Here is a 27,982-nt window from a genome sequence, read left to right as displayed (position 1 = left end):
GTTGGACACAGTTCCTGTCCCACTTGGGGCTCACATAGGTAGGTGAGAGAACAGGTATTTAATCCCCGTTTTACAGTTGAGGAAACTGAGACCCAGAAAAATTAAGTGACTTGTCCAAGGTTACACAGCAAGCAATTGACAGAGTCAGGATTAGAACCCAGGGTCTCTGACTCCCAAGCCAGTGTTCTTTCCTCTAGGTCATTGCTGCTTCCCATATAGATGGTATTTGTCCACTGTCCGGCACAGAGGTGACCCAGCCATCCTTACGTCCAGTGTTTAATTTTAAGGGCTCACCGTAAATCAAGCAAACTATCGATCAACGGTATTTATTAAATACTTACTGTGTGCTAAGCACTGAACTACGAGTTCGGGAAGGAACAATACAAGAGAGGAGGAAAACACTTTCCCTGCCATTAAGGAGCTCTCAGTCTAGAGGGGCGATAGACATTAAGATAAATTACCAGTGGGGGAATGGGAGAACATAGAGGTTTGTACTTCAAGGCTGTGGTTTGCTAAAGAGATGAAAATGTTAATAGTTAGAAAAGAAAGAGGGGTAAGAGAGGGTAAAACAGTTAGTTCGGCTGAGTGGGAAAAGCAGAAGACTGAGAAACGGAAAACCTGGATCTTAATCTCTGTTCCACCACTTTTCCGCTTTATGATCTTGGGCAAGTCACTTCATTTTTCTTACCTGCAAACTGGGGATTCAATAATTGTTCTCTCGCCTACTTAGACTGTGAGCCCCATGTGGGACCAGATTATGTTGTGTCTTCCCCAGTGCTTAGTACAGTACTTGACCATAGTAAGTGCTAATGAATGCTACAATTTTCATTATTATTATTATTATTTTCTCTGTTTCACTTTTCCCACCTGACAAATGAGGATTAATAATCTATTTTCCCCTACTGTTCTGGTTGTGAGTCCCATGTGAGGCAGAGATCGTGGCTGATCTGATTATCTTGAATCTACCTCAGCGGTTAGCACATAGTAAGTGCCTCACAAAAGCTACACTCATTATAATAAGATTATTGGACACGAGCACAGTGCAGGAGCTGAGATGTCATGAGAGAAGAGGACCATTCAGTAACAGGAAGCCCATTGGTGTTGACGCCAAGAAGCATAACGTTGGAAGGTGGGTGGGTGGTGGGGCGGCAGGAGAAGTGGACCTTCTGAGGCAAAGCATGCAAGGCCCAACCAAATGAGGCCAGCAAGACATTGTGTTTTCAGGAATAAAACTCTTGGAAAACTATTTGCAAGATTGAGGAGATGCAAAGAGCAACAGGCAGAAAGGATAACAAGATGTCAGGAAATGACTGGATCTGGCGGGACTCTTCCACCACACACCTGTCCCTGGACTCCTCTTCACCATCATCATGCTGGCGTTCCTGTTGGCTCTACTTGGCAATGCCACTGTGATCCTTCTCATCAGGCTGGACCCCAGACGCCACACCCTCATGTACTTCCTCCTCAGCCAGCTCTTCCTCATGGACCTGCTGTACCTTCCATCTTTGTTTGCAAGATTGCAGCTAACTTTCTGTCAGGGGACAACTCCATTTCCTTCGTTGGCTGTGGAATCCAGCTCTTTCTCTTCATGATGCTGGTGGTCGTTGCGTGTCTCCTCCTGACCACCTGTCACCCTCAGCAGTATCAAGTCCTCATGCGTCCTAAGGTCTGTGGGCTGATGATAGCCGGGTCCTGGCTGACAGCCCTGTTGAATGTCTTGATTCACTGTGTCTGCACTCTGAATCTCCTCTTCTTTGCCTCCTGGGAAATTCACCACTTCTTCTCTGAGATTCCCGCCTCCGGAACTAGTTTGTCATGACACCGCCATCTATGAGAACGGTCTCTTTCTTAGTGGTGTTCTGCTCCTCGTCCCCGCAGTCTCCATCATAATGGCCCCCATAGGCAGATTCTTCAAACCATCCTGGGGAAGGGGTCAAGCCAATATCACAGAAAGCCCTGACTACCTGTTCCTCACACGTAATAGTGGCCTATCTCTTCTATGGAGCTGCTACCGTCTTCCAAAATCCTACCACATTCCGTCTCAGGGCTAGGTAATGTCATGCTCTAAACCAAACCCTCTCTCAAGCTCAACCCTCGGATCTTCAGCCTCTGAAACTGAGAGATTGTCAGAGTCCTCAAGAAAGTTCTGGGGAGATGAGGGTTTCCAGTGGGGATCTCTTAGTTCATGGAGGCAAAGACAAGTACAGATGGATTTTTTGGTTGTTTGAGACTCCATTTTATTTTAATGGTGTTTGTTAAGTGCTTACTATGTAACAGGCACTTTACTAAGCACTGGGGTAGATATAAGATAATTGAGTTGTACACAGCCCATGCCCCACCTGGGGTTCACAGTCTTAATACCCATTTTACAGATACAGTAACTGAGGCTCATAGAAGTTAAGTGACTTGCCCATGGTCACACAGCAGAAAAGTGGCAGAGCTGGAATTAGAACCCAAGTCTTTCGGACTCCCAGGCCTATACTCTATCCACTAGACCACCCTCCTTGGTTATAGCAAGAAGGCTTTAGATGATACATGAGGAAGAACTTCAGAGTTAAATGATTTTCGATCATATTGGGATCCCATATCCCTCTCCAAATTTGACTCTTCACTTTAGGTATATGACTTTCTGGGTTCCTGAAAAACTGCGGGATTTCACACAAGATCTGTAAGAGGTGTCTCAGTAAATCAGTACTGAAAGGAAGAATGCCAGAGGAACATTCGTGATTTAGTAGTCGAAAGAGCATTTATTAATCATCCACTGAGTGCAATGCAAAGTACCAAGCACGTGGGATGTACACAGAAAAGTAGATGCACGTCCCCTGCCCCAAAGGAGCTTACACTTTGATGGGGAAGGCAGGCATAAAAATAGTTGCTTTGTTTATTCATGGTGTCTGTTAATTGCTTAGTATGTGCCCAAGGTCACACAGCAGACAAGTGGCATAGCCAGGATTAGACCCTAGGTCCTCTGACTCCCAGGACTGTTGTCTTTCTACTAGGCGACTCTGCTTCTCTACATATAGAATGATCAAAACAAATATACCACTAAATAAAAGTATGCACAGACCTGGGTGTCAGAGGGCCTGTGTTTTAATTCTGACTCTGCCACTTACATGTTGAGTAAGCATAGGCAGTTAACTTTACCTCTCTGTGTCTCAGTTCCCTCATTGGCAAAATGGGGATTCAGTACCCATTCTACCTTGTATAAAGAACGTAAGCCCCATGTGAAACCAGATTATCTTGTTTCTATCCCAGTGCGTAGAACAATGTTTGGCACATAGTAAGTGATTAACAGATGCCATTATCATTATTACTTAGGGCACTTGATATTCATCCCGCCCTCAACCCCACAGCATTTATGTACGTATTTTAAGTTATACATTGTAAATTATATATTTCAATTGATGTCTGTCTTCCCCTCTGGACTTAAAGCTCATTGTGGTGAGGGAATGTGTCTGCTAACTCTGTTATGTTGTACCTCCCAAGTGCTTAGTACAGTGCTCTGCACATAGTAAGCTATCAATAAATACCATTGATTGATTGAATGATTAGTGTCCATAGTGATAGTAGTAGTAGTAGAGCTAGTAGTAATGACCATAGTGATAATAGAAATAATGGAACAGTGCTTTTCACATAGTAAGCGCTTAACAAATAGTAGTAGTTGTAGTAGTAGAGTGGCCAATGTAATGATAATAGTAGTAGTAATAGAAGTAGTAGAGGCAGTAAGAGTAGTGGCCATAGTAATAGTTGTTGTTGTTGTTTTATGCTGTCAAGTTGTGTCCTACCCATTGCAACACCATGGACACATCTCTACCAGAATGCCCTGCTTCCATCTACAATCGTTCTGGTAATGTATCCACAGAGTTTTCTTGGTAAAAATACAGACGTGGTTTACCATTGCCTCCTTCCACGAAGTAAACCTGAGTCTCCACCCTCAACTCTCTCCCATTACACTGTTTCCCAGCACAGGTGAGTTTTGACTTGTAGCAGATTGCCTTCCACTCGCTAGCCCCTGCCCAAACCTACAACTCTCTAGCCACTGCCCAAGCTACGAATGGAATGGGTAGGCCTCTTCATGACTCTCCCTCCTTTAGCCTAGATTGGTAGAGTACTGGAAACTCCCCAGGTGCGACCCTGAGAAGGTATTATACTAGTGGTAGTAATATCAGTAATAGTATTGGAAGTCACAATAGCCAAAATAGTCATAATAGTAGCAATAGTAGTAGTAGTAGTTCTACTAGTTCCGGTCGTTCTTTCTCAGTCTCTTTTGCAGGCTCCTCCCCCCCCCTCCCATCCTCTTACTGTGGGGGTTCCCCAAGGTTCAGTGCTTGGTCCCCTTCTGTTCTCAATATACACTCACTCCCTTGGTGACCTCATTCGCTCCCACGGCTTCAACTATCATCTCTACGCTGATGACACCCAGATCTACATCTCTGCCCCTGCTCTCTCCCCCTCCCTCCAGGCTCGCATCTCCTCCTGCCTTCAGGACATCTCCATCTGGATGTCCGCCCGCCACCTAAAGCTCAACATGTCAAAGACTGAGCTCCTTGTCTTCCCTCCCAAACCTTGTCCTCTCCCTGACTTTCCCATCTCTGTTGACGGCACTACCATCCTTCCCGTCTCACAAGCCCGCAACCTTGGTGTCATCCTCGACTCCGCTCTCTCATTTACCCCTCACATCCAAGCCATCACCAAAACCTGCCGGTCTCAGCTCCGCAACATTGCCAAGATCCGCCCTTTCCTCTCCATCCAAACCGCTACCCTGCTAATTCAAGCTCTCATCCTATCCCGTCTGGACTACTGCACTAGCCTTCTCTCTGATCTCCCATCCTCGTGTCTCTCTCCACTTCAATCCATACTTCATGCTGCTGCCCGGATTATCTTTGTCCAGAAACGCTCTGGACATATTACTCCCCTCCTCAAAAACCTCCAATGGCTACCGATCAATCTGCGCATCAAGCAGAAACTCCTCACCCTGGGCTTCAAGGCTCTCCATCACCTCGCCCCCTCCTACCTCACCTCCCTTTTCTCCTTCTACTGCCCAGCCCGCACCCTCCGCTCCTCCACCACTAATCTCCTCACTGTACCTCGCTCTCGCCTCTCCCGCCATCGACCCCCGGCCCACGTCATCCCCCGGGCCTGGAATGCCCTCCCTCTGCCCATCCGCCAAGCTAGCTCTCTTCCTCCCTTCAAGGCCCTGCTGAGAGCTCACCTCCTCCAGGAGGCCTTCCCACACTGAGCCCCTTCTTTCCTCTCCCCCTCGTACCCCTCTCCATCCCCCCGTCTTACCTCCTTCCCTTCCCCACAGCACCTGTATATATGTATATATGGTTGTACATATTTATTACTCTATTTATTTATTTATTTATTTATTTTACTTGTACATTTCTATCCTACTTCTTTTATTTTGTTGGTATGTTTGGTTCTGTTCTCTGTCTCCCCCTTTTAGACTGTGAGCCCACTGTTGGGTAGGGACTGTCTCTATGTGATGCCAATTTGTACTTCCCAAGCGCTTAGTACAGTGCTCTGCACATAGTAAGCGCTCAATAAATACGATTGATTGATTGATTGATTGATTGATTGATAGTAGTTCTAATACCAGCTCCACCACTTATCAGCTGTGTGACTTTTAGCAGGTCACTTAAATTTTCTGTGCTTCAGTTGCTTCATCTATAAAATGGGGATTAAGACTGTGAGGCCCATGAGGGACCACCTGATTACTTTTTATCTACTCCAGCTCTTGGAACAGTGCTTGGTGCACAGTAAACATTTGACAAATACCATCATTAGTAGTAGTAATAGTAGTAGGGGAAGTTCTTGGAATTATAATATCACTGAAAACTGCACCTTAATTTGAAACATAAGTTGAAACCGATTTTTGCCGTATCATTATCATCATCAATAGTATTTATTGAGCGCTTACTGTGTGCAGAGCACTGTACTAAGCGCTTGGGAAGTACAAGTTTGCAACATCTAGAGACAGTCCCTACCCAACAGTGGGCTCACAGTCTAAAAGGGGGAGTCAGAGAACAAAACCAAACATACTAACAAAATAAAATAAATAGAATAGATATGTACAAGTAAAATGAATAAATAAATAAATAGAGTAATAAATATGTACAAACGTATATACATATATACAGTTGCTGTGGGGAAGGGAAGGAGGTACGATGGGGGGATGGAGAGGGGGACGAGGGGGAGAGAAAGGAAAGGGCTCAGTCTGGGAAGGCCTCCTGGAGGAGGTGAGCTCTCAGTAGGGCCTTGAAGGGAGGAAGAGAGCTAGCTTGGTGGATGGGCGGAGGGAGGGCATTGCAGGCTCGGGGGATGATGTGGGCCGGGGGTCGATGCGGGACAGGCGAGAACGCGGCACTGTGTGGAGATTAGTGGCAGAGGAGCGAAGGGTGCGGGGTGGGCTGTAGAAGGAGAGAAGGAAGGTGAGGTAGGAGGGGGCGAGGTGATGGAGAGCCTTGAATCCCAGGGTGAGGAGTTTCTGCCTGATGCGCAGATTGATTGCTAGCCACTGGAGATTTTTGAGGAGGGGAGTAACATCAACAGAGCGTTTCTGGACAAAGATAATCCGGGCAGCAGCATGAAGTATGGATTGAAGTGGGGAGAGACACGAGGATGGGAGATGAGAGAGAAGGCTGATGCAGTAGTCCAGACGGGATAGGATGAGAGCTTGAATGAGTAGGGTAGCGGTATTGATAGAGAGGACAGGGTGGATCTTGGCAATGTTGCGGAGCTGAAACGGGCAGGTTTTGGTGACGGCTTGGATGTGAGGGGTGAATGAGAGAGCGGAGTCGAGGATGACACCAAGGTTGCGGGCTTGTGAGACGGGAAGGATGGTAATGCCGTCAACCGAGATGGGAAAATCAGGGAGAGGGCAAGGATTGGGAGGGAAGACAAGGAGTTCAGTCTTCGACATGTTGAGCTTTAGGTGGCGGGCAGACATCCAGATGGAGATGTCCTGAAGGCAGGAGGAGATGCGAGGCTGGAGAGAGGGGGAGAGAGCAGGGGCAGAGATGTAGATCTGGGTGTCATCAGCATAGAGATGATAGTTGAAGCCGTGGGAGCGTGTGAGGTCACCAAGGGAGTGCGTGTAGATCGAGAACAGAAGGGGACCAAGCAGTGAACCTTGGGGAACCCCCAAAGTAAGAGGATGGGAGGGGGAGGAGGAGCCTGCAAAAGAGACTGAGAAAGAACTACCGGAGAGATAAGAGGAGAACCAGGAGAGGACGGAGTCTGTGAAGCCAAGGTCAGATAGCGTGTTGAGGAGAAGGGGGTGGTCCACAGTGTCGAAGGCAGCCGAGAGGTCGAGGAGGATTAGGATAGAGTATGAGCCGTTGGATTTGGCAAGCAGGAGGTCATTGGTGACCTTTGAGAGCGCAGTTTCCGTGGAATGAAGGGGACGGAAGCCAGACTGGAGGGGGTCGAGGAGAGAGTTGTTGCTGAGGAATTCTAGGCAGCGCTTGTAGACAACTCGTTCAAGGAGTTTGGAAAGGAATGGTAGGAGGGATATGGGGCGATAACTAGAAGGTGAGGTGGGGTCAAGAGAGGGGTTTTTTAGGATGGGAGAGACATGGGCATGTTTGAAGGCAGAGGGGAAGGAACCAGTGGAGAGTGAGCGGTTGAAGATGGAAGTTACGGAAGGGAGAAGGGATGGAGCGAGAGATTTCATGAGATGAGAAGTGATGGGGTCAGAAGCACAGGTGGCCGGAGTAGCACTTGAGAGGAGGGAGGAGAGCTCCTCTGAGGATACTGCTGGGAAGGATGGGAGAGTAGAAGAGAGTGTTGAGAGCCGGGGGATTGGAGAAGGGGGGGAAGTGACTTTGGGGAGCTCGGACCTGATGGATTTAATTTTGTTAATGAAGTAGGAGTCCAGATCGTTGGGGGTGAGGGAAGGAGGAGGAACCTGGGGCCTGAGAATGGAGTTGAATGTACAGAAGAGCTGGCGGGGGTGCTGGGCATGGGTGTCAATAAGGGAGGAGAAATAGTTTTGTCTGGCAGAAGAGAGGGCTGAGTTAAGGCAGGAAAGGGTAAACTTGAAGTGAACGAGGTTGGCATGGTGTTTAGACTTTCGCCAGCAGCGTTCAGCAGCTCGAGCAAAAGAGCGAAGGAGGCGGACAGTGGTAGAGATCCAGTGCTGTGTGTTAGTGGTACGAGAGCGGCGAAGGGAAAGGGGAGCGAGTGAGTCTAGCTGACTAGAAAGGGTAGAGTTGAAAGCAGTAATCTGATCATCAAGACTGGGTAGAGAGCAGAGGGCGGCGAGGTGGGGTGTAAGGCGCTCCGAAAAATGGGTAGGGCCCAGAGAGCAGAGATCTCTGTGAGGGAGTAATACGGATTTACAGGGGAAAGGAGTGTGAATGAGGAGGCAGGTGAGAAGATTATGATCAGAGAGAGGGATTTCAGAGTTGGTGAGGGTGGACACAGTGCAGCGATAGCAGATGATGAGGTCGAGGGTATGGCCAAGTTGGTGAGTGGGTGAGGTAGGGTGGAGGAAGAGGTTGGCAGCGTCAAGGAGAGATAGAAGGTGGGCGGCAGAGGCGTCGTCAGGGATATCCATGTGGATATTGAAGTCTCCGAGGATCAGAGTGGACATGGAGAAGGAGAGAAGGAAGGTGATGAAGGGGTCAAAGTCGTTAAAGAATTTGGAAGTGGGGCCGTGAGGGCGGTAGATGACGGCTACAAGAATCTGGAGGGGGTGGTAGAGGCGAATAATGTGGGCTTCAAAGGAAGGGAAGGAAAGGGAAGGGGGAGGGGGGATAGTGCGGAAGCGACATTGGGGGGCGAGAAGGAAACCGACACCACCTCCTTTTCCGGTGAGTCTGGGGGAGTGGGAGAAGAAGAGGCCCGCACTGGAGAGAGCAGCAGAAGAGACCGTGTCGTCTGGAGACAGCCATGTTTCAGTTAGGGCAAGGAGGAGTAGAGAGCTGGAAAGGAATAGGTCCTGGATGAAAGGGATCTTACTTAAAACGGAGCGGGGGTTCCAGAGGCCACACTTGGCAGCAGCTGTCGAGGGAGGGGAGGGAGGGGGAAGGGTGCGAGGGGTGCGAGGGGTGGGGAGGGTTTGGATTGGGATGAGTTGGCGGGGGGCTGGGCGGGGAGAGTGGAAAGGGGGGTGGCGATGGGAAAGGAGAACTGGGATGGGGCGGGGGCGGGGAGAAGGGGAGGGAGGAATGGAGGACTGGCGCTGGTACAGAGGGATCCTAGGTAGGGGGTGAGGGGGAGTGGTCTTGGTGGGGGAGAGGGAGGGAAAAAGCTGATTGGGAGAGGGGAAGGGGAAGGTGAGGAATGGGAATGGCAGTTGGGAGCAAGGGAATTGAAAGTTCATGGTGAGGTCAGCAGGGCGAGTGACAGTACAGCGGGAGGTTAACAATTGAGATGCAGAAGCAATAAAACAGTATCAATGATATAAGTAAGCGATGGCATCACAGGGTGTAGTTAAACAATCAATATGCTATGGCCATAATAAAATTGGCAGATAATGATGTCACAGAGAGCAGATACAAACTATTAAGTGCTGGAGTAGGGTGGGCCTGTTAAGGGGGGTCGGGGAGCCTAGATACCTGGGGAGAGGAGCGAACAGTCAACTAGCATGGGAGGGCTGAGTAGGTGCGAATGAGGTTGTCGTTAATGTAACATGGTGTTAACAAGGTCCTTTTTTCCGGAGTGGGGGGCGGGGGGAGGGATTCAGTCAGGACCGGACCGGAAAGGGGGGGATGGGGGGCACTGTAAGGAAGGTCGCTTAAGTCGGGGGTGTGTGGAAGCAGGGGGCATTTATGGGGGCGCCCTGAGGAGGGGAGCCTTCCGGGAGCAGCGTGGGCCACGCGGTGTGATGGCGGGCGGGCGGGCCTCTCGGGAACGGAGTCCTTGACTACTTGACTATATCGCACTGACTACTGCCTCGGCCTTCTCGCTGATTTCCCTGCTTCCTGTCTTTCCCAATTCCGATCCTTACTCCACTTGGCTGTGAGGATCATTTTTCTTTAAAACAACAAAGAAATGCGACTGAATGAATTGATCCAGCTGACCCAAAAACTATCAATCTCCAGAGCGAATTTCAATTGCGATCAACAGAACCAGTGTGGCCTAGTGGAAAGAGCATGGACCTGGGAGTCAGAGGACCTTGGTTCCATTCCTGGCTCTACCACTTGTCTGCTGAGTAATCTTATGCAAGTCACGTCACTTCTCCGTGACCCAGTTCCCTTATCTGAAATATGGGATGCCATACCTGTTCTCCCGCCTACTTAGAATGTGAACTCCCTGTGAGACCTGACAATTTTGTATCTACTCCAGTTCCTAATACAGTGCTTGGCACAGAGTGAGCATTACCAAATGTCATTATTATTAGTATTCTTCTGCTTCCCGTGTAAATTAAAAGTCTTGGATAAGAAGGGGGTGATTGAGGATGATCAGCACTGCTGCCTCTCAGTAATGAGGAAATGATTGAAAAGTGGAAACTTAAGCTTAGAATTTGCTGATAGGAAATGTGGTCTATCCATCGGTGGCCTCATACGATCAGTCAATCCATCAAATTTATTGGATGCTTACTATGTGCAGAGCACTGTACTATGTGTTTAAGAGAGCACAATACAACAAAATTAGCAGAAACATTCCCTGCCCCACACAAGAGGGGGAAATCGACATTAATAGGAATAAATAAGTAATTTATGAAATAAAATTTAAATCTATGTGCATAAGTGCTGTGGGGTTGGGGGTATGAGTAGATGGATTGTGGACACTACCTGGAAGAAACCACCAGGATTAGATGAACATCCAAGGTGATCAATAAATACCATTGGTTGACTGATGATGTCACTGATGATGTCACCCCAAATTCCTTCTACCATTCCTTCCAACACTCCTTGAGCCAATTGTCTACACCCACTTCTCCAGTTCTCTCCTTTACCCCCTCAAATCTGGCTTCCGTCCCCTTAACTCCACAGAACCCGCCCTCTCATAGGTCACTGATGATCTCCTTCTTGCCAAATACAATGGCCTCTACTCTATTCTAATCCTCCTCGACCTCTCAACTGTCTTGACACTGAGGACAACCCCCTTCTCCTGGAAACGTCATCGAAAGCTGCTTCACTGACACTGTCCTCTTCTGGTTCTCCTCATTCCTCTGGCCGTTCATTCTCAGTCTCCTCTGCAGCCTCCTCCTCTGCCTCCCACCCCCTAATAGTGGGGGTCCCTCGAGGTTCAGTTCTGGGTCCCCTCTGTTCTCCATCTACTGCCACTCCCCTTGGAGAACTCATTCACTCCCATGGCTTCAACTATCCCCTCTAATATAGATGATACTCAAATCTACATCTTTAGGCCTGATCTCCCTCCCTCTTTGCAGCCTCATATTTCCTCTTGCCTTCAAAACATCTCTACTTGGTTGTCCTCCCATCACCTTAAACTTATAATGTCCAAAACAGAACTTCTTATCTTCCCACCCAAATCCTGTCCTCTCCATTATTTTCCCATCACTGTAGATGGCACCACCATCCTTCCTGTCTCACGAGTCCATAACCTTGGCAATATCCTTGACTCTTCTCTCTCATTCGACCCACATATTCAATCCATCACTAAGTCCTGTCAGTCACACCTTCACAACATCATTAAAACTGCCCATTCCAATCCCATCTCTGACACAGGTCTGCTTTGTGACCTTGGGCAAGTCCCTTCACTTCTCTGTGCCTCAGTGACCTCATCTGTAAAATGGGGATTAAGACTGTGAACACCATGTAGGACAGGGACCTTGTCTGACTTGATTACCTTGTATCTACCCAAGTGCCTAGAACAGTTCTTGGCACATAGTATTTAACAAGTACCATTATTATCATTTAAGAGAGATGTTGGTATTGGGGGCACCAAGATAGAGATGAAGTTGCTGTCTCCCTCCTTCTAGACTGTGAGCCCATTGTGGGCAGGGATTGTCTCTCTTTGTTGCTGAATTGTAATTTTCAAGTGCTTAGTACAGTGTTCTGCACACAGTAAGCACTTATTAAATATGATTGAATGAATTAATGAATTAATGAAATGGGTGTCTTCTCAGAGGTTTCTCAGCACTCAGGCAACTGAGGCTACTCTCGTAACAATTAAACAATGAATCAGTGGCATTTATTGAGTGCTGGCATTTATTGAGTGCTTACTGTGTACAGAGCACTTTATTAAGTGCTTGGGAGAGAACAATACAATAAATCTGGGTCTGTTTTTTACTTTCCCAAGTATGATTGAATGAATGAACCAATAAAATTGGTAGACACATTCCCTGCCCATAGAGAATTTACAGTCTAGAGGAATTAGTCAATCAATCCATGGTCTGAATTGAGTGCTAGTCATTTGTTCAATCGTATTTCATTCAATATTATTTATTGAGCATTTACTGTTTGCAAAGCGCTGTACTAAGTGCTCGAGAGAGTACAAATAACATTAAACAGACATTCCCTGCTCACACCAAGCTTACAGTCTAGGGATTGTGTGCAGTATAGACAGTCTAGACTGTCAGAACACTAGAGCCTGCATGCAGAGCACTGTACTAAGTGCTTAGGAGAACCAACACACCAGAGAGGGCTGACACCTTTGCTGCCCACAAGGAGTTCACTTTCCAGAAACAGAGTGGCCTAGTGGACAGAGCCTGGGCCTGGGAGTCAGAAGGACCTGGGTTCTAATCCTGGCTCCATCACTTATCTTCTGGGTGACATTGACCAAGTCACTTCACTTCTCTCTACTTTAGTACCCTCATCTGGAAAATGGGATTAAAACTCCGAGCCCTATGTGGGACAGGGTCTGTGTCCAATCCAACCACCTTGTATCTACCCCAGCGCATAGAATAGTGCCTGGCACATAGTAAGTGCTTAACAAATACGATCATTATTATTCATTAATATCTAGAGCGTTCCCAAGCTGGGATCAGTTCTTGCTCGAGCCTCATTCCAAGCTGAGGTGGTTCCTCTTTGTATTTCAGGGTGCAGATGAGGGAGTTGAGAAGAAGAGTCACGATGTTGTACAAGACCGTCAGGAACTTGTTCTGGTCCTGAAACCCACCACGGCTGGGCTGCATGTAGATGTAGATGAGTTTCCATAAAAGAGGGACACCATTGTCAGGTGGGACCCACAGGCGTGGGCTGCCCTTCACTGCTCGGTGATCGATCAGATGCCCACACAGTGGTGGGCGATTGTGCTATAGGAGTTTAGGATGAAGACAAAGAGAGTGAGCACTTTGCCCACGGCTAGGAGGAAGATGATCCCCTCAACAGTGGAGGTGTCCATGCAGGCCAGATGGTTCAGCGAGGGCAGCTCACATAGGAAGTGGTCCACTTTGTGGCTCCCAAACCTTGTGGCACCAGCTAGGAGTTGGTCAATCCACACACCCACGCCATGGACACTAGGCCCGGGCAAAGGCACGGGTACATGATGGTCGGGTAGTACAAGAGGCGGCACACTGTGGCAAAGCAATCGTATGCTATGATGGCCAAGAGGAATCAGTCCACCCCGCCATTAATCAGGACAAGGAAGACCTGTAGGGCGCAGCCCGAGTAGCTGATGGTCTTGTTCGGATCCCGCAGGTTGAAGAGCAGCTGAGGAATGGAACTTGTGGTGAAGCAGAGGTCCAGGAAGGAAAGGTTGGTCAGGAAGAAGTCCATGGTGGGGTGGAGCAGGAGATCCATCCAGGACACCAGGATAATGGCCATATTGCCCATCAGGGTCAGGACATAAGCCACCAGGATGACAACGAAGAGGACCCTCTTGAGCCGGGGCTGGTCAGAGGAGCCCAGGTACTGCTGTTAGGGGTGACCATCACCCTCGCATCATCCGGAGAGCTAGGGAACCGGCAACCAAGAGTAAGTTTTCCCTTCTCTGGAGGCTCCTGGGTTTAAGTCCTGGACGTAGATGGGGGTAGAGCAGAGAAAGTGTGTATGTTGGAGCCCACTATCAGCCCCACTTGAGACAGGGACTGTGTCCAACCCAATTAACTTGTATCCACCCCAGCACTTAAGACTGTACTGGATGAATAATAATAATAACAATAATAATAATAATAATAATAATAGCATTTGTTAAGCACTTACTATGTGTCGAGCACTGTTCTAAGCGCTGGGGTAGATACAAGGCTATTAGGTTGTTAATCCCCATTTTACAGATGAGGTAACTGAGGCACAGAGAAGTGAATTGACTTGTCCTAAGTCACACAGCTGATAGTGAGCACTTAGCCATGAAAATAATGATATTAGTACCAATCAAACTCCAGGGGTACATCTCAATCTAATAATAACAATAATTGTAATTGGGGTACTTGGTAAGTGCTCACTATTTGCCAAGCATTGTTCTAAGCACTGGGGTAGATACAAGTTAATCAGGTTTGACACAGTCCCTATCCCACACGGGACTCACACTCTTAATCCCCATTTTACAGATGACTTAACTGAGGCACAGAGAATTGAAGCGACTTATCCAAGGTCACACAGCAGATATGTGGCAGAGCCATGTTTAGAACCCAGCTCCTTCTGACTCCCAGGATCATGCTCTTATCCACTAAGCCACGCTGCTGCATTTGCGACTGTGCCCGATGCATAGTGAGTGCTTAATATATGCATAAAAGTAATGATAAAAATGCCAATCAAACTCCAGGGGTGCATATCTGCCCATCCATATAGGGGAAGAGGGAGGGGATTATGTCTACTAGCTGTGTTAGACTCTCCCAAGTGCTTAGTATAGGGCTCTGCATACAGTAGGCTGTTGGTTCCTTGAGAGTAGGGATTGTGTCTATTATCAGACTCTCCCATATACTTATTTCAGTGTTCTGCTTGCCCTCAGTGCTTAGCTTGGTACTCGGCACAGAGTAAGCACTTAGCAAAGACACCAATCATTATTCTTCTAAGCATGATTGTGTGTGTGTGTGTGTGTGTGTGTGTATTTGCATTAATGGTTGATATTTCTCTATTTGTCCCCCCAGTTAAAGTGTAAGCTCCATATGAGCAGTGAATACATCACACCTATGTGTTGTAGGTTTTCAAAAGCATGATATGGAAGTTCAGATAAATTAAAGAATTTGCCAAGGTGGCACTCCAGACAAGTGGCAGAGTTGGGATTAGAAATCAGATCGACTGACTCCCAGTTCCTGGGCTCTTTCTACTAGGTCATAGTAATTCTCAGACATATTTTGTCTTGTCTCATTCCGTAGAGTTGTTTCTGACCCATAGTGGCACCATGGACCCTCCCACAACGCCCCACTCTCTATCTGCAATCTTTCTGGTAGATATGAGACATAAATCATGTTCCAGGTAATTCCTTCAGTCGTATTTATTAAGTGTTTACTGTATGCAGAGCCCTGTACTAAGCGCTTGGGAAGTACAAGTCGGCAACATATAGAGAAAGTCCCTACCCAACATTGGGCTTACAGTCTAGAAGGGGGAATAAAGTAATAAAGTAGTAGAAAATAATGTCTGGATAGTAGCATTTTCAATAATAAAATGATCATATGTCAGTCAGATGAGCTGGGGCAGCAAAACCTGGTTCTTTCAAAGGTAATATGGTAATCTCCCTGCTTAATCACAGGCCATAGAACATGGTCGTTTTCTCCTCTTTAAACTCTCCCATGGTGTATCAATTTTGCCACCTAAACAGAGAGCCTGGTCAATACTGAACAAATTCATTTTTACAAGATTTTGATTATTTGACATTTCCAATCAATGTTTATTTGAGACACAAGGCAGAAATCACATGTTAGCAATCTAATTCTCAATTGTTTCTCAAATAGACAATCAAAAATTCTTTGTTGTTAAATTTTTATGGAAGGTCATAAAGCCTTCTTGCTCAGGGGTAATTACTTTCAAATTGCCAGTTGAGTTTTAGGTATATATGGTATAGGTATATAGGTATATATGTTGGAGAACAACTGCATCTGTTTATTGTTGTTTTGTTGTTACTTTGTTTTAGTGAAGTTTTGAATTGTTTTTTAAGTCACCAGCGCACTTAAATGAGTCCCTATGTCACCATTGCATATGCCTCCTTCATTACTTCTTCATTGCAAGACTTGTACTTAAATTAAAGTCTTGCACTTCAATATTGTCCAGTTAACTTAAAAGTGATGTTGCCAACAGACATATGTTCAGTTACATACGTAATGAAGGTAGCATATGTAATAGTGACATAGGGACAGACCGCAAGATTAAATCCACAGGACCTAGAACATCTTAGTGGGAAGAGCACAGGTTTGGGAGTTAGGGAACGTGGGTTCTAATCCCACCTCCAGCTCTTGCCTACTGAGTGACCTTGGGCAGGTCACTTCAATTCTCTGTTCCTCAGCCACTTCATCTGCAAAATGGGGATTAAGACTGTGAGCCCCACGTGGGACAACTTGAATATCTTGTATCTATCCCAGCGCTTAGAACAGTTCTTAGCACATAGTAAGTGCTTAACAAATACCATCATCATCATCATCATCATCATAGGGTTTTCTTGGTAAAAATCCAGAAGTGGTTTACCATTGCCTCCTTCCACACAGTCAACTTGAGTTTCTGCCCTCGACTCTCTCCCATGCTGCTGCTGCCTAGCACGAGTGAGTTTTGACTTGTATCTGTTGCCTTCCACTCGCTAGCTACTGCCCAAGCTAGGAATGGAATCTGTATGCCTCTGCTTGACTCACCCTCCCATAGCCGGGACAGATAGAGTACTGGAAACTCTTCAGGTGTGACCCTGAGAGGGGTCCCAAACACATAGTAAAACTAAAGCTCAACATGTCCAAGACTGAACTCCTTGTCATCCCTCCCAAACCCTGCCCTCTCCCTGACTTTCCCATCTCTGTTGACGGCACTACCATCCTTCCCGTCTCACAAGCCCGCTACCTCGGTGTCATCCTGGACTCGGTTCTCTCATTCACCCCTCACATCCAAGCCGTCACCAAAACCTGCCGGTCTCAGCTCAACAACATTGCCAAGATCCGCCCTTTCCTCTCCATCCAAGCTGCTACCCTGCTCGTTCAAGCTCTCATCCTATCCCGTCTGGACTACTGCATCAGCCTTCTCTCTAATCTCCCATCCTCGTGTCTCTCCCCACTTCAATCCATACTTCGTGTTGCTGCACGGATTGTCTTTGTCCAGAAACGCTCTGGGCATGTTACTCCCCTCCTCAAAAAATCTCCAGTGGCTACCAATCAATCTGTGCATCAGGCAGAAACTCCTCACCCTGGGCTTCAAGGCTCTCCATCACCTCGCCCCCTCCTACCTCACCTCCCTTCTCTCCTTCTACAGCCCAGCCAGCACCCTCCGCTCCTCTGCCGCTAATCTCCTCACCGTACCTCGTTTTCGCCTGTCCCGCCATCGACCCCCGGCCCACGTCATCCCCCGGGCCTGGAATGCCCTCCCTCTGCCCACCCGCCAAGCTAGCTCTCTTCCTCCCTTCAAGGCCCTACTGAGAGCTCACCTCCTCCAGGAGGCCTTCCCAGACTGAGCCCCTTCCTTCCTCTCCCCCTCGTCCCCCTTTCCATCCCATCTTACCTCCTTCCCTTCCCCACAGCACCTGTATATATGTATATATGTTTGTACATATTTATTACTCTGTTTATTTATTTATTTATTTATTTAACTTGTACATATCTATTCTATTTATTTTATTTTGTTAGTATGTTTGGTTTTGTTCTCTGTATCCCCCTTTTAGACTGTGAGCCCACTGTTGGGTAGGGACTGTCTCTGTATGTTGCCAACTTGTACTTCCCAAGCGCTTAGTACAGTGCTCTGCACACAGTAAGCGCTCAATAAATACGATTGATGATGATGATGATGATGATAGTAAATGCTTAAGATGTGCCATGGATAAATATACATTATCAAAACAAAGATAAAAAAGGGGGAAGCAGCATGGTGTAGTGGATATGGCATGGGCCTCGGAGTCATAAGATCCTGGTTTCTAATGCCAGCCCTGCCATTTGTCTGTTCTGAGACCTCGGGCAAGTCACTTCACTTCTCTGTAACTCAGTTACCTCAAATGTAAAATGTGGATTAAGCCTGTAAGCCACATGTGAGATGTGGACTGTTTCAAATGCTTAGTACAGTGATCTGCACATACTAGCAGCTCAATAAATACAATTGAATGAACCTGACTACCTTACATCTCCTACAGTGCCTGGCACATAGTAAGTGCTTAACAAATACCATAAAAAGGACACTGTGTTATAAATTATTTATTTCTCTTCATGTCTGTTTCCCCCGCTAGATTGTAAGGTCCCTGTGGGCAGGGACGTGGCTACCAACACAATTGTATTATCCTCTGCCAAGTGCTTATACAGTGTTCTGAAGGCAGTAAGCGCTCAATAGATACCATGGATGTTGATCTTTTTATAATGATATTTGTTAAGTGCTTATTATGTGCCAGACACTGTTCTAAGTCTGGGGATGACACAAGATAATCAGGTTGGCCACGATCCATGTCTGACATGGAGGTTCATAGAATTAATCTCCATTTTACAGATGAGGTAACTGAGGCACAGGGGACTGAAGTGATTACCCAAGGTCACTCAGGAGACAAGTGGCAAAACTGAGATAAGAGCCCCAGTTCTTTCGACTCCCAGGCCCAGGCCCTATCCACTAGGCAACACTGCTTCTCCTTTTGATTTTCTAATCAAAAGGAAAGCACATGACTAATGTCTCAGTTTAATAGTGGTGTATAATGATAAGAATAATCATGGCATTTGCTAAGCGCTTAGTATGTGCCAAGCACTGTTCTAAGCACTGGGATAGATACAAAGTAATGAGGTTGTCCCACGTGGGGCTCACAGGCTTCATCACAATTTTGCAGATGAGGTAACTGAGACACAGAGAAGCTAAGTGGCTTGCCCAAGGACACACAGCAGCAAGTGGCGGAGTCAGGATTAGCACCCATTACCTTCTGACTCCCAGGTCCGTGCTCTATCCGCTACACCATGCTGCTTCTCAATCCCACCACTCCCAAACCCCTCCAGGAGCTGAAATAATTACTTTCTTTATCGCACCTTATTTGGGAATTTAACAAAGAAGCTTGCCCTTCCTCTATTATGCATGCATCGGGAGCAGCTGATCTTGGGAGGTGTAAATGCAGCAGGAGAGATTTAAGAAAAAGAAGCCATGTGACCTAGTCGATAGAGTCTGGGCCTGGGAATCAGTGGACCTGGGTTCTCATCCCAGTCCTGCCACTTGCCTCCTGTGTGGATCGATGTTATATATTGAGAGCCTACTGTTTGCAGAACACTGTATCAATCAATCAGTGGTATTTATTGAGTGCTTACTGTGAACACAGCCGTGTACTAAGCACTTGAGAAAGTACAATACAGTTGTTAGCTATGTTCCCTGGCCATAGTGAGGGCCTTTAGATTCTTGGGAAAACTGATTGGGAACAGCAAAGAAGAGATCACTGCATCATCCCTTGCCCCCCAAACAAACACACACACACACACACACACACACACACACATCCTCCACTATGCCAAGCAGCGTGGCCTAGTGGAACATCCAGAAGCCTGGAAGTCAATTACCCTGGGTTCCAATCCCCACTCTGCCCTTTGTCAGTTGTGTGACCTTGGCCAAGTCACAGTAACTTCTTAACAAATTCCAGGAGAAAACAAAAAACTCTCACCTGGGCTGATCTGTACCACTGCTGGGCTGCAGAGTGAAACGATTGATCTTTCTGAATCTGGAGGAGCTGATGGGGAAGAAGTTTTAGGGAGGAGGAAATGTGACTTCATCTTCCCTGGGACTGTGATTACTGTGTCACTTTTTGTGGCCGTGACACGTCAGGAAGGGAAGTCTGAGATGTCCCCATTGGAGAAGACACCTGGCTTCCCCACTGCCAATCCACTTCCACATCAGGAACCAACGATGATTTAATGAATCAAATGAGCAATCAATGAATGAAATCTGATTGATATTGCTGCCAAATTACTGCATGGGAAGAAATCGTTTCCTCTTTTCCCTTGGCATTCTAACCTTCCACTGAGTATAAATTTCTGGGAAATCCCACATTGTAACACAAGTAAGGAAATGCTGAAACCAAATTATTGTCATCTTTAAGCACTCTCTCTGTGCTGGGAAAAATAAAAGATTAGGAGATAGGACACATTCCCTGTCCCTAATGGGGCTCATAAATAATCTATCCTGCATTTTATCTATCCTGAGAAGGAGCATGGCTCAGTGGAAAGAGCACGGCCTTTGGAGTCAGAGGTCATGGGTTCGAATCGCGACTCCACCACATGTCTGCTGTGTGACCTTGGGCAAGTCACTAAACTTCTCTGAGCCTCAGTTACCTCGTCTGTAAAATGGGGATTAATCAATCAATCAATCAATCAATCAATCATATTTATTGAGCGCTTACTATGTGCAGAGCACTGTACTAAGCGCTTGGGAAGTACAAATTGGCAACATATAGAGACAGTCCCTACCCAACATTTGGCTCACAGTCTAAAAGGGGGAGATTAAGACTGTGAGCCCCACGTGGGACATCTTCATCACCTTGTATCCCCTCCCAGTGCTTAGAACAGTGCTCTGCACAGAGTAAGCACTTAACAAATGCCATTATTATAATTACTATTATTACTATTATTATTATCATTTACAGGTGAGGAAACATGCTCAGAGAGGTTGTTTGACTCATCTACGGTCACATAGTATGCTTTTGGTGGGGCTGAGGTTTGAATCCTGGGATTCTGCCTCACAGACTAATGTTTTTCTAGCTATAGAGGCTGTACACCTCAATTTCAGGACCACAAGCCTCCAATTTAAACCTTAAAATAGAAAAGCCAGCCCGAACCCTCCCCTCCTCTGCCGCTAACCTCCTCACTGTACCTCGTTCTCACCTGTCCCACCATCGACCCCCGGCCCACGTCCTCCACCTGGCCTGGAATGCCCTCTCTCCGCACATCCGCCAGGCTAGCTCTCTTCCTCCCTTCAAAGCCTTACTGAGAGCTCACCTCCTCCAAGAGGCCTTCCCAGACTGAGCCCCCTTTTTCCTCTCTTCCTCCCCATCCCCCCCGCCCTACCTCCTTCCCCTCCCCACAGCACCTGTATATACACGTTTGTACAGATTTATTACTTTATTTATTTTACTTGTACATATTTACTATTCTATTTATTTTGTTAATGATGTGCATCTAGCTTTATTTGTTCTGACGATTTGACACCTGCCCACATGTATTGTTTTGTTGTCTGTCTCCCCCTTCTAGACTGTGAGCCCGTTTTTGGGTAGGGGCCGTCTCTATATGTTGCCAACTTGTACTTCCCAAGCGCTTAGTACAGTGCTCTGCACACAGTAAGCGCTCAATAAATACGATTGAATGAATGAATAAATGAAAAGGCCTACTGAGAAGCAGCGTGGCCTAGTGGATAGAGCACAGGAATGGGAGTTAGAGGGACCTGGGTTCTAATCCTAGTTCCTCCACTTGTTTTCTGTGTGACTTTGAGCAAGTTACTTCATTTCTCTGTGCTTTAGTTTCCTCATTTGTAAAATGGGGATTTAGGTGGTGAGTCCCATGTGGGATATGGACTGTGTCCAACCTGATTAGCTCCAGTGCTTAGTACAAGCCTGTGAAATTAAGGTGAGGTTAAAGTTCTCCACAACACACACTATTTCAATTATTCAGTCAATGGTATTTACCTAGTGCTTACTGTGTGCAGACCACTGTACTAAGCACACGGGAGTGTACAATGTAACAGAGACCGTAAACACTTCTCTGCCCATGGTGAGCTTACAGTCCAGAGGATGACTTGAAAGTTCTCTCTGGAGGCTCCTGCTTCTCACATAGATGAACTAGCCACAGCTAAGGTACCCAGAAGGCTCCCTCCTTAACCCCATTACCTCTCTCTTCTATATGAGGGAAGGACCAAGGATGCCAAGACTCTTCCTTAGGGAGGCACTGTGGCCTAGTGGAATGAGAATGCCTCTGGGAAGCATGGGTTCTGCCTCTGCCACTTGATGGCTTTGTGATATTGGCCAAATCACTTATCATCTCAGAGACTCAGTTTCCTCATCTGCAAAATGGGGATAAGATACCTCTTCGCCCTCCCCCTTAGAGTGTGAGCCCCATGACAGACATGGAGTGTGTCTGATCTGATTATTTCTACTCCTGCATTCAATACAGTGCTTGAAACATAGTAAATGCTTAACAGATGCCTGCATTTTTATTGTTAACAAATAGCAATATATCATTATTATCAAGGAAAATTACGAGAGAAAAATCCACATAGGTGAAAAACAGAGGATATGATGGGAGGGGGAGAAACAGTGGACTTTATCAGTTAGAGAAGCAGCGTGGCCTACTGGAAAGAGTAAGGGCCTAAGAGGCAGAGGATCTAGGCTCTAATCCCAGCTCTCCCATTTACCTGCTGTGTGACTTAGAGAAAGTCACATAACTTCTCCGTGCCTCAGTTCTCTTATCTGCAAAATGGAGAGTCAAAATCTGCTCTCCTTCCTACTTAAAATGTGAGCCCCATATGGGACCTGATTATCTTGCATTTAACCCAGTGTTTAGTACAATGTTAAACAAATACTACAATTATAATTACATTCTAGGAGCACTTGATTCCACGGACCAAGAGTGGAAAATCCCTGGAGAAGATGGACTCCTTGAACGAGTCGTCTACACATGCTGCCTCGAATTCCTCAACACCAACTCTCTCCTCGACCCCCTCCAGTCTGGCTTCTGTCCCCTACATTCTACGGAAACTGCCCTCTCAAATGTCACCAATGACCTTCTGCTTGCCAAATCCAACGGCTCCTACTCTATCCTAATCCTCCTCGACCTCTCAACTGCCTTCGACACTGTGGACCACCCCCTTCTCCTCAACACGCTATCCAATCTTGGCTTCACAGACTCCATCCTCTCCTGGTTCTCCTCTTATCACTCCGGTCGTTCATTCTCAGTCTCTTTTGCAGGCTCCTCCTCCCCCTCCCGTCCCATTACTGTGGGAGTTCCTCAAGGCTCAGTTCTTGGTCCCCTTCTGTTCTCGATCTACACTCACTCACTTGGTGATCTCACTCGCTCCCACGGCTTCAACTATCATCTCTACGCTGAAGACACCCAAATCTACATCTCTGCCCCTGCTCTCTCCCCCTCTCTCCAGCCTCGCATCTCCTCCTGCCTTCAGGACATCTCCATCTGGCTGTCTGCCCGACACCTAAAACTCAATATGTCCAAGACTGAACTCCTTGGCTTCCCTCCCAAACTCTGCCCTCTCCCAGACTTTCCCAACACTGTTGACGGCATTACCATCCTTCCCGTCTCACAGGCCCACAACCTTGGTGTCATCCTCGACTCCGCTCTCTCGTTCACCCCTCACATCCAAGCCGTCACCAAAACCTGCCGGTCTCAGCTCCTCAACAATGCCAAGATCCGCCCTTTCCTCTCCATCCAAACCGCTACCCTGTTCGCTCAAGCTCTCATCCTTTCCCGTCTGGACTATTGTATCAGCCTCCTCTCTGATCTCCCATCCTCTTGTCTCTCCCCACTTCAATCCATACTTCACGCCGCTGCCCGGATTGTCTTTGTCCAGAAATGCTCTGGACATGTTACTCCCCTCCTCAAAAATCTCCAGTGGCTACCAATCAACCTACGTATCAGGCAGAAACTCCTTACCCTCGGCTTCAAGGTTCTCCATCACCTCGCCCCCTCCTACCTCACCTCCCTTCTCTCCCTCTACAGCCCACCCCGCACCCTCCGCTCCTCTGCCGCTAATCTCCTCACCGTTCCTCGTTCTCGCCTGTCCCGCCGTCGGCCCCCGGCCCACGTCATCCCCCTGGCCTGGAATGGCCTCCCTCCGCACATCCGCCAAGCTAGCTCTCTTCCTCCCTTCAAGGCCCTACTGAGAGCTCACCTCCTCCAGGATGCCTTCCCAGACTGATCCCCCTCCTTCCTGTCCCCCTCTTCCCCCTCTCCATCTCCCCTGCCTTATCTCCTTCCCTTCCCCACAGCACCTGTATATATGTACATATGTTTGTACATATTTATTACTCTATTTATTTATTTTACTTGTACATATCTATTATATTTATTTTATTTTGATAATATGTTTGGTTTTGTTCTCTGTCTCCCCCTTCTAGAATGTGAGCCCACTGTTGGGTAGGGATCGTCTCTGTATATTGCCAACTTGTACTTCCCAAGCGCTTAGTACAGTGCTCTGCACACAGTAAGTGCTCAATAAATACGATTGATTGATTGATTGGAATGTTCCCCAAAGACTTCTAATTCCTTTAAACTAGGACATTTTCAGGAAGAATGATTACGATAATGATGATAATGGTATTTGTTAAGTGCTTGCTATGTGCCAAGTACTGTACTAAGCACTGGAGTAGGTACAACAGTGCTTTGCACATAGTAAGCGCTTAACAAAGACCATCGTTATTATTACAAGATAATCAGGTTATACACAGTCTCTGTCCCACATGTAGTTCCCAGTCCAAGGACAAGGGAGAACAGGTATTGATGAGGAAAGGAGAGGGTGGGTTGGTGACAAGAGATCCTTTATTCACCCCACCTTCAGCCCCACAGCACTTATGTCCATATCTGTAATTTATTTATTTATATTATATATTTATATGTCTGTCTCCCCTTTAGACTGCAAGCTTGTTCTAGGCAAATACTATATCTACCAACTCTACTATATTGTACTCTCTCATGCACTTAGCACAGTTCTCTGCATGTATCATCATCTTTGGTATTTATTGGGTGCTTATTGTGCATAAAGCACTGTATTTAGCACTTGAGAGAGTCTAATGCAACACAGTTGGTAGACACATTCCCTGGTTGCAATGAGATTACAGTCAAGCTTACTCTGCACACAGAATGCACTCGCTAAACACAATTGATTGATAGATTGATCCAAAGGAAGAAAGATCCCTTTCTAATTCTGCAGGATAATTTGGAGACTGCGGAATCAGGGATCTCTGCTGATCAGCACCCACAGAAAGGGTAACAAGCTGACAGAAAATCTGTGGTGCTCTGGAGCTGGGACTCATATGCCTTCACGAAACCTAAAAAAAGCAGACATAGCAACTGATGAGAAGCAAAATGGTGTGAATGGTTCTAGTCTCCATGGAGGATTTTAGGGGGCGATTGATACTGTGGCTGTGCTGCACTTGTCTGTGGTGTCGGTGTAACACTGTCACCATGTAGCCGCCGACCCAGGCCATGATTCATTGATTCATTCAATAGTATTTATTGAGCACTTACTGTGTGCAGGTCACTGTACTGAGTGCTTGGAAAGTAGAATTCAGCAATAGAGACAATCCCTCCCCAACGGGCTCACAGTCTAGAAGAGTAAAAATACTCAGTGGAACAAATTTCAGTGTTTTCCTGTGGACATAAGCATGTTGACTTGAAATATGAATCGATTCCAGAGAGCAGACATTGTGGAAAACAAAAATGAATCAACAAGGCAGATGCTCTCATACCATTTTCCAGATAGTAGTCGATCTTGCTGTTCTTTCTTTGGGAAAAGATGCATTAATTTTCTACAGGTTGCCTGTTTTTTTCCATGTCACATTTTAGATTGTGGAAAGTAGCGAAAAAGACTCATCTAACTGTGATGGTCATGGTATCTCACCTGGTGAGTTGGTATGAAACAAAATTATGGGTAGCAAAGTTCACTTCACTATATTACACTTCTTAATGGTATTTAAATCCTTACAATGGTCCAGGAACTATATTAAGCACTGGGGTAGATACAAAGTAGTCAGATTGGATGCAGTCCTTGTCCCATATGGAGCTCACAGTCTGAATCCCCACTTTACAGAGGAGGTAACTGAGGCAAAGAGAAGTTATGTGACTTGCCCAGGTTCACACAGTTGAGCAGGGATTAGAATTCATGTTTTAACCTGCCAGGCCCTTGCTCTTTCCATTACGCCATGCTGCAACACTTATGGTTTAAATATAATTTATGTTAGTGGGAGAAAATGAAAAAAATATTTAGAATTTGTAGCTGAAGCAGTCCAGTTGTTAGCCAAATGCTGCTAGCAGAAATTTTGTAAAAAGGAAAATGTTCATGAAATATGTAATAATTGTGGTATATAAATGTTTACTATATGCCAAGCACCGTACTAAGCCTGAGGTAGATACCAGGTAATCAGGTCAGACTCAGATAGTGAGCTCCCATGTCGGGCAGGGTCTAGGTTGGAGGAAGAGAAGGTACTCAATCCCCAGTTTGTAGATAAGGCACAAGGAAGTGAAATGACTTGCCCACGATTATACAACAGATAAAGGGTGGAGTTGGGATTGGAACACAGTGAAGCAGCGTGGCTTAGTGGAAAGAGCCCGGGCTTGGGAGTCAGAGGATGTGAGTTCTAATCCCAGCTGCACCACTTGTCTGCTGTGTGACCTTGGGCAGGTCACTTAACTTCTCTTTGCCTCAGTTACCTCATCTGTAAAATGTGGTTTAAAAACTTTGATCCCCAAGTGGGGAACCTGATTACCCTTTACTTAGAACAGCGCTTGGAACAGTTCTTGGCACATAGTAAGCATTTAACAAATACCATAATAATTACTATTAAAGCAGGTTTTCTGAACTCTGAAGCCCTTATGGCTTTTCCACTAGGCCATGCTTCGTTTTGACAGAAAAGTCCATTAGACTGTAAGGTCCTGGAAGTCAAGGACCACAGCTCTATAATATTGTACTCTCCCAAGTGCTTAGGACAGTGCTTTACACACAGTAAGTATTCAATAAAAGCCATTGATTGAGAAAAAGGATTAATCACAGATAAAAATATGAATTCCTTTTTTGGTAACTACTCCCTTCTAAGTGCCTTCAGCTATCTTGAATGTTTCAGGTGTAGGAAGTGCATTCATTTTTCAAAATTCATCCAACTTGCAGCTCACCACCCAATTGTTCCATAGGTAATCTGTGCCCATGTGATAAACGTTATCCAGGGGTTGAAATGGTGACGGTTTGAATTGCTTAAGATAATTTACTATGCAGGATGTGGAAAACATGTAAATGTCTAGTTCTCACAATTTAGCTTTCGTATAAGTCCTGTTGATGTTAGAGAATTTTGCTCTGTGAGAAGCAGCGTGGCCTAGTGGAAAGAGCACAGGCCCGGGAATCAGATGACCTGGGTTCTAATCATGGCTTCACCGTATACCTTGGGCAAGACATTTAACTTCTCTGTGCCTCAGTTCCCTCATCTGCCAAATGGAGATTAAATACGCATTCTCCTGTGCTTCCATGCTTCTCTGGGCACAGTGGGGAGAGTTGCCACATTGGGCAGTTTGCCTGAGTTTCTTTTTGTGATATGTAAATATAAGTATCTTTTCCACAAAGGAAGTTCCATGAATCTCAAATTAAAATTTTACAAAATCTGGTGGATCTTGCCAGCAGCAAATAGTAAAGATAACAATAATGATGATGGTATTTGTTAAGTGCTTAATATGTACCATTCACTGTTCTAAGTGCTGGGGTAGTTAAAAGGTAATCAGGGTGTCCCATGTGTGGCTTACAGTCTTGATGCCCATTTTGCAGATGAGGTAACTGAGGCACAGAGAAGTTAAGTTACTTGCCCAAAGTCACACAGCTGACAAGTGGCAGAGCCGGAATTAGAATCCATGACCTCTGACTCCCAAGCCCTTGCTCTTTCCACTAAGCCAAGCGGCTTCTCCAGCAAATGAGCTAGCCAAACCAGAGCATAGGGTAAATTCATCCCAGAGCAAAGTCAGCAATGTGGCCACTTCTTGGCCAGGGCCACCCACTTCAGCCACTTATGGGATCAGAAGCCCTGGGGTATCCCTAGTGTCCTAGAGCCCTCTGTGGGTGTTTTATTCATTCATTCATTCAATTCATTCAATCATATTCATTGAGCGCTTACTGTGTGCAGAACACTGTACTAAGAGCTTGGGAAGTACAAATCGGCTACATATAGAGACGGTCCCTACTTAGCAACGAGCTTACAGTCTAGAAGGGGGAGAGAGACAACAAAGCAAAGCAGGTAAACAGGTGACAATGCCATCAGAATAAATAGAATTATAGCTATATACACATCAGTA

At 46.4% G+C, this 27,982-nt stretch overlaps 1 pseudogene; it reads right to left on the bottom strand.

The window, feature by feature from the left end:
- Positions 1-1,534: 1,534 nt before the first annotated feature.
- On the bottom strand, positions 1,535-25,140 carry LOC119922832 (annotated as a pseudogene).
- Between the last annotated feature and the right edge of the window lie 2,842 nt (positions 25,141-27,982).

This window comes from Tachyglossus aculeatus, unplaced genomic scaffold, assembly GCF_015852505.1.
Source record: "Tachyglossus aculeatus isolate mTacAcu1 unplaced genomic scaffold, mTacAcu1.pri scaffold_126_arrow_ctg1, whole genome shotgun sequence".
Lineage (NCBI taxonomy): Eukaryota > Metazoa > Chordata > Mammalia > Monotremata > Tachyglossidae > Tachyglossus > Tachyglossus aculeatus.
This window is presented reverse-complemented; position numbering and strand designations above follow the sequence as displayed.